Source organism: Psammomys obesus, unplaced genomic scaffold (assembly GCF_907164565.1).
Source record: "Psammomys obesus unplaced genomic scaffold, mPsaObe1.curated_primary_1811, whole genome shotgun sequence".
Lineage (NCBI taxonomy): Eukaryota > Metazoa > Chordata > Mammalia > Rodentia > Muridae > Psammomys > Psammomys obesus.
In genome coordinates, this window is record NW_026596079.1 from 28,565,269 (window position 1) to 28,580,148 (window position 14,880).

The window sequence follows — 14,880 nt, forward strand, 5'->3', positions numbered from 1 at the left end:
ACACACACACACACACACACACACACACACACACACACACACACACAAAGTGGATATAAACCATTTTTTTCTGAAGGCAGGGATACTACACAGTATATATATTTTCCTAACTCCATCCATTTACTTGCAAATTTTACAGTTCCATTTGTCCTTGTTTTATAGCAGCTGTACAATATTTCATAGTATAAATTTACCACATTTTCTTTTCTAGTAATCTGTTGTAAGACATCCAGCCTGTTTCCAATTTTTAGATATCATGAATAGAGAAACAATGAACATTGGCTGAGCAAGTGTCTTTGGGGTAGAATGTAGAGTTCTTTGGGTATATGTCCAAGTGTGATACTGGGGTATATTTATTTCCAGTTTCTTATGAAATTGAGTCTGTATGTGTTTCTTGTGTTTTTTCTATGGCTATATTTTTCTGTGATTAAATTCTGTTTGTTGGATAAACAGTCTCATAGAAGACCCCTGTGCTCAGATATATTTGGACCTTGTGGGGATCCCTGTCCCCTCTAGGATATACTAATTCCTCCTTCCTTCATATGGTTCCCTACACTCTGCCGAAAGTTTGGTTATGGGTCTCAGCATCTGCTTTGATACACTGCTAGGTAGAGTCTTTCAGGTGCCTTCTGTGGTAGGCTACCAACCACGAACCATGCATGGATATAACCTACAACCCCTGCTCAGACATAGCCCATGGTAGCTCAGTATCCAAGTGGGTTCCCTAGTAAGGGGGACAGGAATTTTTTCTGACATAAACTCATGAGCTTCCCCTTCCCCCTGAGGGAAGAGCAGTCTTGCTAGGCCACAGATAAGGACATTGCAACCATCCTGAAGATACCTGGTAAGCTAGGACCAGATGGAAGAAGAGGAGGACACCCCTTCTCAGGGGACTCGGAAGGGAGCAGGGAAGAGATGAGGGAGGGAGGGGAGGATTGGGAGGGAAAGAGAGAGAGGGCTACAGCTGGGATACAAGTCAATGTATAAAATTATTTAAAAATAAAAAATATTAAAAAATTAAATCAACATATATTAAAGAGTTATTTTTCCAATGAAAAAAAATCTGTTTGTTTTTATTATATCTTATTTTATTATTACTACGTGCTAGATTGCTTTCAAATGAGTGAGAAAGGGATAGAATATGGATTTGGGGAATGGGAAGAAGAAGGACTTTGGAGAAGTTGGGAGAGGGAAAAACTTTAATCAGAATATGTTTTATGAAAAATATATTTTCTTTTTTTTGAAACTTTTTTTATTTTATTAATTATACTATATTCACTTTGTATCCCCCCATAAGGGATACACCAGGCCCCACCTTCCCTCCCCCTTCTTCACGCATACCCCTCCCCAAGTCCACTGATAGGGGAGGTCCTCCTCTCCTTCCTTCTGATCTTAATCTATCAGATCACATCAGGAGTGGCTGCATTGTCATCTTCTTTGGCCTGTTAAGGCTGCTCCCGCCTCAGAGCAAGGTGATCAAAGAGAAGGCCAATTAGATTATGTCAGAAGCAGTCCCTCTTCCCATTATTATGTAACCCATTTGGACACTAAATTGCCATGAGCTACATCTGTGCAGGGGTTCTAGGTTATCTCCATGCATGGTACTTGGTTGGAGTATGAGTCTCTGGGAAGATGCCTGTTTAAATTTCCTGGTTCTGTTGTGCTCCTTGTGGGGTTCCTGTCCTCTCCAGCTCTTACTATTTCCCACTTCTTACATAAGATTCCATGCACTCTGCTCAACAGTTGGCCGTAAGTCTCAGTGTCTGCTCTATATTTTCAATAAAATGTTATTTTTTGAAGTAGTGAAGATGAAGAAAATCAATGCGAACATGGCTGTTGGGAACATTTTGAGCATGATTGGTGGGAAAGTTTATGTGTACAAACTTTTTTTGAATCTTTAACTCTGAATAAGAAAACCTATCCCAGGATGATTTACAAGACCTCCCCTGTCAGTGGACTAGGGGAGGGGTATGGGTAAAGAAGATGGAGGGAGGGTAGGATAGAGAGGGGAGAAAGGAGGAGGCTACAGTTGGGATACAAATTGAATGAACTGATTAATTAAGAAAAAAGAACTCACCTAATAAGAGAACTTAACAGTGTAAAAGGGAAATAAAGTAAGGACAGGACAGATTCAACAGGCACCAGAGCATCACCTGCAGCACCCATCTATAGGATGTCTTTACTTGTTTGCTTTGAACATCAAAAACCAAACCAAAACAACAACAATGAATCTCATTCTGTCAGGGAAACAGAAGAAAAGGAGGAAATGATTACTGAACAGTGAAGCATTATTTCTACTAAATTTCTCCTCTACCATTTTCATGCATGTCTAAAGCTCCCGATTACTCTCTCCCCAGACATTCTCTTGTCTCTCCCACACAGTCAATGTCTCTTCCTGTGTATGAGCCCCTATCTCAGCGAGGGACACAGAAATGCGAGAGCATGTTTTCAGGCTGAAAACCATGAACTCTTTTACTATTATAACAATGTAATACTTTAAACTTTTAATTCACTGCACTGGAAGCAAAAATAAACAAGGAACCTGACATGAGCCAATATTAAGAATTAATAAAATAAATACAGAAGAAATAATGAAAAAAAGAAATTCCCCATGAGATATACACTGAGAGGTAAATTTTGAATTAAATTATTATTCTAAATACTTTGCTACAATATATTTTATACTTAAAATCTTATGTAAATATTATAAACATTAAAATATAAACTCAAAAATTTACATTACATTTATATGCATTGGTTAATAATTTGTCATGACTACATAAATAAGATTCAGTATAGAAAAAAACCTGTCAAAACTGTAAAAATCTCTAATAATTAATATTTTGTTCTCATAATTTTAACTGGTATTAAATAATTGTGCATATGCAATACTCCTTTTTGTTTAAATTTCCATCAATAATTATATTTGGAAATATGATAAAATATTCTATAACCTACAATTTGCCTGGCCAAGAATAATCTGAAACTATTTGACATAAATTTATCACACAACAAATTTTTGTGTTATTAAATGTAAAGTCAATGATTATAAGAAACTGTTGTATACTAGAGCATATTTTAGTTATATGCTTAGGAGTGGGATAGCTGGATATTGAGGTAGCACTATTTCTAACTTTCTGAGAAAGCACCAGGATTTCCAAAGTGGTTGTACGAGGTTACACTCCCACCAGCAATGATTCCCCTTTCTCCACAACCTCTCCAGCATGTGCTGTCACTTGAATTTTTCATCTTGGCCATTCTGATGGGTGTAAGGTGAAATCTCAGGATCAGTTTGGTTTGCATTTCCCTGATGACTAAGGACATTGAGCATTTTTTAAAGTGTTTCTTCACCATTCCATATTCCTCTGTTGAGAATTCTAGTTTAGCTGTATACCCTAATTTTAATTGGATTACTTGATTTGTTTCTTTTTAGCTTCTTGAGTTCTTTATGTATTCTGGATATTAGCCCTCTGTCAGAGATATGGTTGGTGAAGATCCTTTCCCAGTCTATAGAAACTGGCTATCTATTTAGTTTACAACTTTGAGTACTTTGAAATGTGGTTGAATAGTGAATGAGAATGAATACTTTAAATTTACTTTATTGTCAATAAAATTTAGATATGTAAGTGTTCATTAATTGTGTTTTGTCCCATCACAGCTTCAAAGTAGTTATATCAACCATTTCATTATATTTCCCCGTCACCTCTGTCCTTGTTACAATTTTTCCTCCCTCTGCCTTCTTCCCATCTCTGTTTTGTTATTTTTGAGAGACTGTCAGAATGAAGTCCAGATTGTCCTCAACTCATAATCATCTCTGTCTCAGCCCTCTGAGTGTCAGCATTTCAGACATCCATTTCCATATCTTTCTCTGCTTCCTTTTTCAATGAAATAAATACATTTAGAGTCAGCATGTGCATGAAATAATTCAATATTTGTCTTTCCATTCAAAGATTTTTTTAGTGAAAATACTGTCCCTCTGCATTCATCTTTCGTGTCACGAATGATAAGATTTGCTTCTCTTTCATGATTGAGTGTTATCCATGCATGCATACAGGTGTATTTCCATTTGCAGAGATACCCTTACTCTCATGTTAATTATGGAACTGCTCACAATAGGAAGGATATAAAATTGACTTTTGCATGTATGAATACACTCTGAATATGTTTAAATGAAATCAGCCAGGGGCAGACAAATAGAAGAAACATGATCTTATCTATATGTGAACTGTAAAATTAAATTCATAGATATAGATAGTAAAAGTGAGTTTGCTGCAACTGGACTGGGTAAGGTATGAGAAAATTTGTCAAAATATATATATATATATACACACACACATATATATACACACACACACATATATATGTACATAATATACGTATATATATGTTAGTGGAAAAAGAAATCCAAGAGGTCTATGGCATTACAATGACTATAATTATTAGAGCACTTTTAAAATTAATAAGAAAGTAGATATTACTGTTCTTATTATACAAGTAAACATTTTGTTAATTACCTCAATGTAACTGAGTTATAATGTCCATATAATACTGTGTTATACATAGTGAATACACGGACATCAAAAATAATTTAAATGAAGTTAAACAAAATCTTTTTTCTCATCATAAATTTTATGAAGTAGATTCTGAACCTGATGATACAAGTGTAACTTAAATTGTACTGTCCTTCATAGAGAGAGTACTCTTTTGCCTCATATCATCCATATCATTCTTATTAGAACAAAGATGGCAACTTCAGATATACCACTGCACCTGATGATGACTAAATTCAAAGTAAAATCAAATTATATTTCAAGGGTCAAACTACCTCAGTAGAAATCCAGTGATAGCTAAGCCACAGAGGAGGACATTGCAGCCAGTCCTGAAGAGACCTGATAATCTAGGGTCAGATGGAAGGGGAGGAGGACCTCCCTTATCAGTGGACTTGGAAAGGGGCAGGGAGGAGATGAGGGAGGGAAGGTAGGATTGGAAAGGAAAGAGAAAGCAGGCTACAGCTGGGATACAAAGTTAATAAACTGTAACTAATATTAAAAAATAAAAATTTAATAAAAAAAAGGAATATGAAAAGTGAAGCGATTAAAGACAAGGACGCTCTCCTGTTCAGTTGATTATGTCTGTTTAGGTCTTCATAAATTCATAAGCCTCTTCGATGAATTAAAACACAGCAACATGATTTTAATCATTACTTTACATACTTATTTAAGAAAGCTAAATTATTCAAAATTTAAATACTTAAACTCCTCTGTTATTTTCAATTTCTTAATGAAGTTTTAAATGAGATATTCATCATATTTCCAAGTTTAACGTAGAATTAGAAAGCAGACATAGAACTAAATCTGTAAAAAAAAATTTTCTTCACAGTAACCTGCATAACAACTTCTGGCACCAAAAGATATCTCTAGAAGAAAAAATGTTTCCTGATAGTTTGTGATTGATTTATCCATATTGAGCAGCCAGAATGTAAGGTATATCTAATAATGGAGTTCACCAAAATTACAAGCTTGCATTGTTTGGGGGCCACCAACACTTCCATACCAATGTTGAGTTATTCTTCTTATGTCTGTTTATTCTAGTAATTGAAAACACATTTATTTCTGAAATTGTGATCTCTGATAGAAATAAAGTGTGATGCTCTGTGTGTTGGTTGTTGGAATTTCAATATCTCTTGGTAAATGTAATCAGCCTTGTATCAAATCTGTAAGTGTTATTAAAAAACATAACAATTTATTTGTTTTAATCATTTTGTAATCACTAATTAACACATCAAATCCACATAGTATTCCTATTTTAAAGGCTCTATCTATCTATCCATCTACCTATCTATCTACCTAGCATCTATGTATCTATCACCTTCTTATTTATTTTAATGTACATGTATCTATATGTGCCTCCATGAATTTGTGTGTATCACATGCATGCAGGCATATAAGGAGGTAAGAGGAAATTAGGTCAGTTGGAGCTAGAGTTACTGGTTGAGAGCCATATGCTGTGGTTCCTGGAAGCAGAGCACATGGTCTTTGAAAGAACAATAAATGCTCTTAAACACCAAATGATTTCTCCAGTCTCAGCATCCCTATTTCTTTTTAAAAGTATTATCCCTCCTTTTTGTAAGCCTTGCATGTTAGCTCTATCACTTGACTCATTGCTTCAATATGAGTCATTTTCTATATAATATAAAGGTGATATTTTTGAAATAAAAGCCAAGGATATGTCAAAACACAACATGGATTTTCAGCATTATTTTGGTAAAAGTTTAACAGTACAGCTTATTATTTCACATAACCAGTTAAATTATTTAATGAATTACCAAACTGACCTCTACTATTGCCTCATTTGTCTTATCAAGATTTCCATTAATTTTGGAACATTATTACTTTTAAAATTTTATTTATTCTCATATTTATTTGAGAACATAGTATAATTACATAATTTTTCACTTTCATTCTTCTCCCTCCTTGATACCTTTTAAAATCTTGGCAACTTTGTGTTTCATAATTTGCAGCTACATTCATACATATATATGCTCCATGTATTCTCATATATATTCACAAACAAAATATATCAATTTGTGTCTTCTTCCCATATATGTGTATGTATTTCCATATACATATATATACCTATACATATATGCACATATATCTCCATATACATGTATATATGCATATGTTCATATATATGGACAGTTCACATATATAAAAAGAACAATTGGTTCTTTCTGGACTTATTTTTAATTTATCTGGCTATGTCTATTTTTCACTTTTGTTTTGGGCAGTAAAAAATGTCCTTTTTCTAAGTTACCTTCATTCACCAACTGTCAGCTTTTCTCCAAGTCATTGCTGAGTATTTTCATCTTTTATTTTATCCCTATCTCTCTACATTTCTGAAAAGAACTTAAGTGAGTTTGTCATTTATATTTTTAGCATCATTGAGTGCAATGTATTGTAGAGTTACAACATTTCTGTTATATGTACCACACAAAATCAAAGACATCGTTATGATATGTCAGTCAATTTTCTTATACAACTCAGGTCATACTGCAGATATCATTACTTCTTTGAACATTATATATCATTATACTTTGTTACTCAAAAGTGCTGAGGCCTCAGAGTGGCTACTTTTGTCATTTTTACTAAGATCAAGTGTAAAACTATTAGGTGAGTGATCTGAATGCACTTTTCTGTGCGTGTGACTAGTTCTCTGGGTCAGTTAAGAGTATTATTCACAGTTGCATTTGTGCCAGTCACACTGTCATCGACCTGCTGCTCACAGCATCTGTTTCTTTCAGAGACTATGGACCTCAGCTTTTTCATTCATATCAGTGGATCTGCTATTTGAACATTGGTTTCAATACGTCATTTGGATTTTTTTTTCTTTTCTTTTTTTTTTATTTTTCTTTTTAGTTGCATTTTGTTAACTCTGTGTCCCAGCTGTATCCCGCTCCCTCATTCCCTCCCCAACCCCACACTCCCTCCCTGGTCTCCTCCCTGCCCCTTTCCAAGTCCACTGATAGGGGAGGACCTCCTCCCCTTTCATCTGACCCTGTTTTATCAGGTATCTTCAGGGCTGGCTGCAAAGTCCTCCTCTTGGATTTTTTAAAATCTCAGTACTGATTAAAATTTTTATTTCATCCCAGTCAATCCCTTACTCTGTGATCCTACTCTGGCTCTCAATATTCTGGTATTTACATTATAGAATTTGGCAAAGTGCACTTGTCTACAGAAAGCTTATATATAGTATTTGTAGATTTTTTTTTGTCTTTGAGTGTTCAAGGGGAAATGAGCTACTTTTTTCCTGCCACATGTCACTGTGTCACAACTTCACTTTCACCTTCTTTCCCACATATATGCACATCAGCATGTGCACATATGAACACATACATCAGAACATTATTATGGGCAAGCAAAAGCACTATCTATTAAAGAATAAAGTGATTTGTTTTGTGAATTAACTCAGCTGTCTTTCTGCATTGCATAATAACTGAGAAAAATAAGAATCAAAGTCCTAATTTCCTAAATTTAAACATTTTCACTGACTTTTTGGACATTATAGTCTATGCCAACACATATTTTATTTGCTGGAAACTGAGAATAAAAAGTTATGTTCTGATATTTTCCTGTAACTTTTTTCACATCATTATCCAAGACTCTGTATAAAATACAATTTCTCGGATAAAATGAGCAGATATGACTTAGGCTAAGCTACAACAAAATGCCATGCATTCACTGTCACTATCTTCTGTGGCTGTGCTTTCATCTCCTAATTTATTAAATTACAGCACATTGATTTGATTAAAATTTCAAGCTATTTCTTGCTAATATATGGACAAATTTACCCAGTAAATGCCAAAGATAGAAAATCATGAACAATAAAATGAAAAATACCAAATAGCAGTTCATGTATCAACATTTCCAGTTAAATTAGAGAGATATGATAATAAAAACAGACAAATTGAATATTGGGATAGAATCAAGACCCACCTGTAACCCTACAGCTACCTGATTTTGAACAACGTAGCCAGTAATAAACATGTTGAAAGAAATTTAAGCAATTCAAGATCCAGCTATACCACTCCTAGGCATATACCCAAATGAGACTCAAGTAAACAATAAAAACACAATAATAAACCATGATTTTAGCAGCTTTATTTGTAATAGCCAGAAGCTGGAAACAGCCCAGATGCCCCTCAGTGAAAGAATGGATATAGAAATTGTGGTACATCTACACAATGGAGTATTACTCAACAATAAAAAACAAGGAAATCACGAAATATTCAGGTAAATGGTGGGATCTGGAAAGGATCATCCTGAGTGAGCTATCCCAAAAGCAAAAAGATATACATGGTATATACTCACTCATATAGACATATAATATAGGATAAACCTACTAAAATCTGTACACCTAAAGAAACTAATCACGAGGGAGGACTCTTGTTAAAATGTTCAATCCCTATCCAGAAAGGCAAAGAGGATGGACATCAGAAGAAGGAGAAAAGAGGGAACAAGTCAGGAGCCTGACATAGAGGACCTCTGAAAGGCTCTGCCCTGAAGACTCTCAGTGCAGAAGCTGAGACTTACAGGCAACCTTTGGGCAGAGTACAGGGAATCTTATGAAAGAAATGGGAAATAGTAAGATCTGGAGAGGACAGAAATTCCACAAGGAGAGCAACAGAACCAAAAAATCTGAGCACAGGGTTCTTTCCTGAGACTGATACTCCAAACAAGGACCATGCATGGAGATAACTTAAGACCCCTACACAGATGTAGCCCATGGCAGTTCAGTGTCCAAGTGGGTTCCATTGTGATAGGAACAGGGACTGTCTCTGACATGAACTGATTGGCTTGCTCTTTAATTACCTCCTCCTGAGCGGGGGGGGGGGGTTGAGCAGCATTACTAGGCCACAGAAGAAGACAATTCAGCCACTCCTGATGAGACCTAATTGACTAGGATCAGAAGGAAGGAAAAGAAGACCTCCCCTATCAGTGGACTTGGGGAGGGGCATGTGTGTAGAGGGTGGAGGAAGGGAGAGATTGGGACAGGAGGAGGGAGGAAATCACAGGGGGGATACAAAGTGAATAAAGTGTAATTAATAAAGAATTTTTAAAAAATAAAATAAAGAACACACACACTCAAAAAAAATTAATGCAAGCGGTCCTTGTTAAACTGGATATGTATATGTATAGTGAAGAAGATAAAGCTATATTCTTATCTATCATCTTACAAAAATCTCTGAATAGATCAAAACGCTGAATATAAGAATCAATATGCTGAATAGGGTAGAGGGCAAAACAGGCAGGAATGTGCATGAAGTCATAGCCACAAAGTAGGAAATGTTTTTAATCAGGAACACAGTAGTATAGACATTAAAAATATATTTAAAAATATAGAACAATCAGAGATATAGGACACATACCTAAAGATAGTAAAGGCAATATACAGCAAGCCTATAGCCAACATCAAACTCAATGGAGAGAAACTTAAATCAATCCCACTGAAATCAGGGACAAGATAAGGTGTCCATTGTCTCCATATCTCTTCAACATAGTACTTGAAGTCCTAGCCAGAGCAATAAGACAACTAAAGGAGATCAAGGGGATACAAATTGGAAAGGAAGAAGTTAAAGTGTCACTATTTGCAGATGATATGATAGTATACATGAGCGACCCCAAAAATTCAATCAGGAAACTCCTTCAGCTGATAAACACCTTCAGCAAAGTGGCAGGATACAAAATCAACTCAAAAAAATCAGGAGCCCTGCTGTATACCAAAGACAAAAAGGCTGAGAAAGAAATTAGGGAAACAACACCCTTCACAATAGCCACTAATAACATAAAGTACCTTGGGGTGACACTAACCAAGCAAGTGAAAGACCTGTTTGAGAAAAACTTTAAGTCTCTGAAGAAAGACATCGAAGAAGATCTCAGAAGATGGAAAGATCTCCTGTGCTCATGGATTGGTAGGATTAACATTGTGAAAATGGCCATCCTGCCAAAAGCAATCTATAGATTCAATGCAATTCCCATCAAAATACCAACTCAATTCTTTACAGACCTTGAAAAAAAGATTCTCAGCTTCATATGGAGAAACAAAAAACCCAGAATCTCCAAAATAATCCGTACAACAACAGATCATCTGGAGGTATCTCCATCCCAGATCTCAAGCTGTACTACAGGGCAATGGTAATAAAAACTGCATGGTATTGGTATAGAAGCAGAAAGGAGGATCATTGGAACCACATAGAAGACCCAGAAATAAACCCACACACCTATGAATCCTCGATATTTGACAAAGAAGCCAAATCCATTCAATGGAAAAAAGACAGCATCTTCAACAAATGGTGCTGGACCAACTGGATGTCTACATGCAGAAAAATGAAAATAGATCTATATTTATCACCCTGCACAAAACTAAAGTCCAAGTGGATTGAAGACCTCAACATAAAACCAGATAGTCTTAATCAGTTGGAAAAAAAGTGCAGAACAGCCTAGAACTCATTGGCACAGGAGAGAACTTCCTGAACAGAACACCAACAGCACAAGCTCTAAGAGCATCAATCAATAAATGGGACCTCATGAAACTGAAAAGCTTCTGTAAAGTAAAGGACACTGTCATCAAAACAAAATGACTGCCTACAGATTGGGAAAGAATCTTCACCAACCCTTTATCTGATAGAGGGCTAATATCCAGTATATATAAAGAACTAAAGAAGCAGAAAACCAGTAAACTAAGTAATCCAATTAAAAAATGGGGAACAGAGCTAAACAGAGAATTCTCGATAGAGGAACATCGAATGGCAGAGAAACACTTAAAGAAATGCTCAACTTCATTAGCCATTAGGGAAATGCAAATCAAAACAACCCTGAGATTTCACTTTACACCCATCAGAATGGCCAAGATCAAAAACTCAAGTGACAACACATTCTGGAGAGGTTGTGAAGAAAGGGGAACCCTCCTTCATTGCTAGTGGGAATGTAAACTGGTACAACCACTTTGGAAGTCAATCTGGCGCTTTCTAAGACAATTAGGAATAGTGCTACATCAAGACCCAGCTATACCACTCCTAGGTATATACCCAAAATTTGCTCAAGTACACAACAAAGACATTTGTTCAACCATGTTTGTAGCAGCTTTATTTGTAATAGCCAGAACCTGGAAACAACCCAGATGTCCATCAACGGAGAAATGGATACAGAAATTGTGGCATTTTTACACAATGGAATACTACTCAGCAATCAAAAAGGAGGAAATCATGAAATTTGCAGGCAAATGGTGGGATCTAGAAAAGATCATTCTCAGTGAAGTATCCCAGAAGGAGATAGACAAACATGGTATATACTCGCTCATATAGACCTACAAGACATGATAAACAGAATGAAATCTACACATCTAAAGAAGATAATCAAGAAAGCAGACACGGACGAAGATGATCAATCCTCATTTAGAAAGACAAATGTGATGTCCATTGAACGTATGACAGGAGTTTACTGCAAAAGGCATCTTAAAGACTCTACCTAGCAGTGTTTCAAAGCAGACACTGAGACTCATAACCAAACTCTCGGCAGAGTGCAGGGAATTATATGAAAGAAGTGGAGTTAGTATGATATGGAAAGGATAGGAGCTCCACAAGGACCAAATATATCCAGGCACAGTGTCTTTTCTGAGACTGACACTCAACCAAGGACCCTCTATGGATATAACATAGAAGTTCTGCTCGGATGTGGCCCATGGTAGCTCAGTAACCAAGTAGTTTTCCAAAGTAAGGGGAAAAAGGACTATTTCTAACAGGATCTTTAGGGCAGGCTCTTTGACCTCCCCACCCCACCCCCAAGGGAGGAGAAGTCCTGTTAGGCCACAGAGGAAGACTTTGCAGCCAGCCCTGAAGATACCTGATAAAACAGGGTCAAATGAAAGGGGAGGGGAGAAGGTCCTCCCCATCAGTGGACTTGGAAAGGGGCAGGGAGGAGAGAAGGGAGGAAGTGTGGGGTTGGGGAGGGAATGAGGGAGTGGGATACAGCTGGGACACAGAGTTAACAAAATGTAACTAATAAGAAAAATAAAATTAAAAAAAAACTTATAGAACAAAAACTACCAAAAAAAACTAACAGCTAAGAAATTAGACCTCCTGAAACTAAAAATTTGAGGTGCTATTAGCAAATTGTAGGTGCTGGTAAAGGTGGTGCTAGTTGTCTCTGACATGAAATCAGTGGCCTACACTTTGATCACCTCCCCCTTGAGGGAGCAGCCTTGCCAGACCACAGAGGAAGACAATGCAACCAGCCTTGATGAGACCTGATAGGCCAGGGTCAAATAGTCCCCTACCAATGGACTAGAGGAGGGGTATAGGGGGAGGGTCATAGTTGATGGGACTGGGAGGAGTTGACTGGAGGAGACAGAGGGGGATACAGCTAAGATACAAAGTGAACAAATTGTAATAAATAAATAAATAAATAAATAAATAAATAAATAAATAAATAAATAAATAAATAAATAAATAAGAGTATTACTACTGAGAGTGATTCATTGCTGAGAGTTTGAAAAATGTACTTATGATTGAATATATTCACTATTTAAAAATATTCAATTAAAATTAAGCCATTACATGGTAAGTTATCTACATTCTTTTTTATTTTTATTTTTTATATTAATCACAGTTATTTACTTTGTATCCCAGCTGTAGCCCCCTCCCTCATTCCCTCCCAAACCCACCCTCCTTCCCTCATTTCCTCCCTCCCTCATCTCCTCCCTCCCTCATCTCCTTCCTGACTCTTTCCAAGTCCACCAATAGGGAAGTCCTCCTCCTCTTCATCTGACCCTAGCTTATCAGGTATCTCGAGGACTTGCTGCAATGTCCTATTCTGTGGTCTAGCAAGGCTGCTCCTCCCTCGGGCGTGGGGGGTGGGCAGAGAGCCAGCCATTGACTTCATGTCAGAAATAATCCTAGCTCCCCTTAGTAGGGTACCCATTTGGATACTGAGCTACCATGGGCTACATCCGAGCAGAGGTTCTAGGTTATATGCATACATGGTATTGGTTGGAGAAACAGTCTCTTAGAAAATCCCTGTGCCCAGATATATTTGGTCCTTGTGGAGCTCCTGTCCTCTCCAGGTCATACTAACTCTCCCTTCTTTCATATAATTCCTTGCATTCTGCCCAAGGTTTGATTATGAGTCTTAGTAATCAATAAATCAATAAATCAAGTCTCAGTGCTTGATTTATTGCTGTTTAACTTCTCTAGTTCTTTATATATTCTGGATAATAGCCCTCTGTCAGATATAAGGTTGTTAAAGATCCTTTCCTAGTCTGTAGGCTGTCATTTTGTTCTGATGATAGTGTCCTTTGCTTTACAGCTCTTCAGTTTCATAAGGTCCCATTTATTGATTGTTGCTCTTAGAGCCTGTACTGTTGGTGTTCTCTACATTCTTTTTTAAATTTGCTCAAGTACACAACAAGGACATTTGTTCAACCATGTTCGTAGCAGCTTTATTTGTAATAGCCAGAACTTGGAAACAACCCAGATGTCCATCAACGGAGGAATGGATACAGAAATTGTGGTATTTTTACACAATGGAATACTACTCAGCAATCAAAAAGGAGGAAATCATGAAATTTGCAGGTAAGTGGTGGGATCTAGAAAAGATCATTCTGAGTGAAGTATCCCAGAAGGAGAAAGACAAACTTGGTATATACTCGCTTATATAGACCTACAAGACATGATAAACATAATGAAATCTACACACCTAAAGAAGATAATCAAGAAAGTGGACACAGGCGAAGGTGATTAATCCTCATTTAGAAAGACAAATGGGATGTGCCTTGAACTTATGACAGGAGTCTACCACAAAAGGCATCTGAAAGACTCTACCTAGCAGTGTTTCAAAGCAGACACTAAGACTCATAACCAAACCCTCGGCAGAGTGCAGGGAATCATATGAAAGAAGGGAAGTTAGTATGATATGGAAAGGATAGGAGCTCTACAAGGACCAAATATATCTGGGCACAGGGTCTTTTCTGAGACTGAAACTCAACCAAGGACCATCTATGGATATAACCTAGAACTTCTGCTCGGATGTGGCCTGTGGTAGCTCAGTAACCAAGTAGTTTTCCAAAGTAAGGGGGACACGGACTATTTCTAACAGGATCTCAAGGGCAGGCTGTTTGACACCTCCCCCCAGGGGAGGAGCAGTCTGTTAGGCCACAGAGGAGGACTTTGCAGCCAGCCCTGAAGATACCTGATAAAACAGGGACAGATGAAAGGGGAGGAGGTCCTCCCCTATCAGGGGACTTGGAAAGGGGCAGGGAGGAGACCAAGGAGGGAGTGTGGGGTTGGGGAGGGAATGAGGGAGCGGGATACAGCTGGGACACAGA

General features: G+C 37.1%; 1 protein-coding gene across 1 annotated transcript in view; it reads left to right on the plus strand.

The window, feature by feature from the left end:
* Csmd3 (CUB and Sushi multiple domains 3) overlaps positions 1–14,880 on the plus strand; it is a gene marked incomplete at its 5' end in the record, with an annotated part of 1,006,505 nt that overhangs the window by 102,976 nt on the left and 888,649 nt on the right. The window lies entirely within an intron of this gene.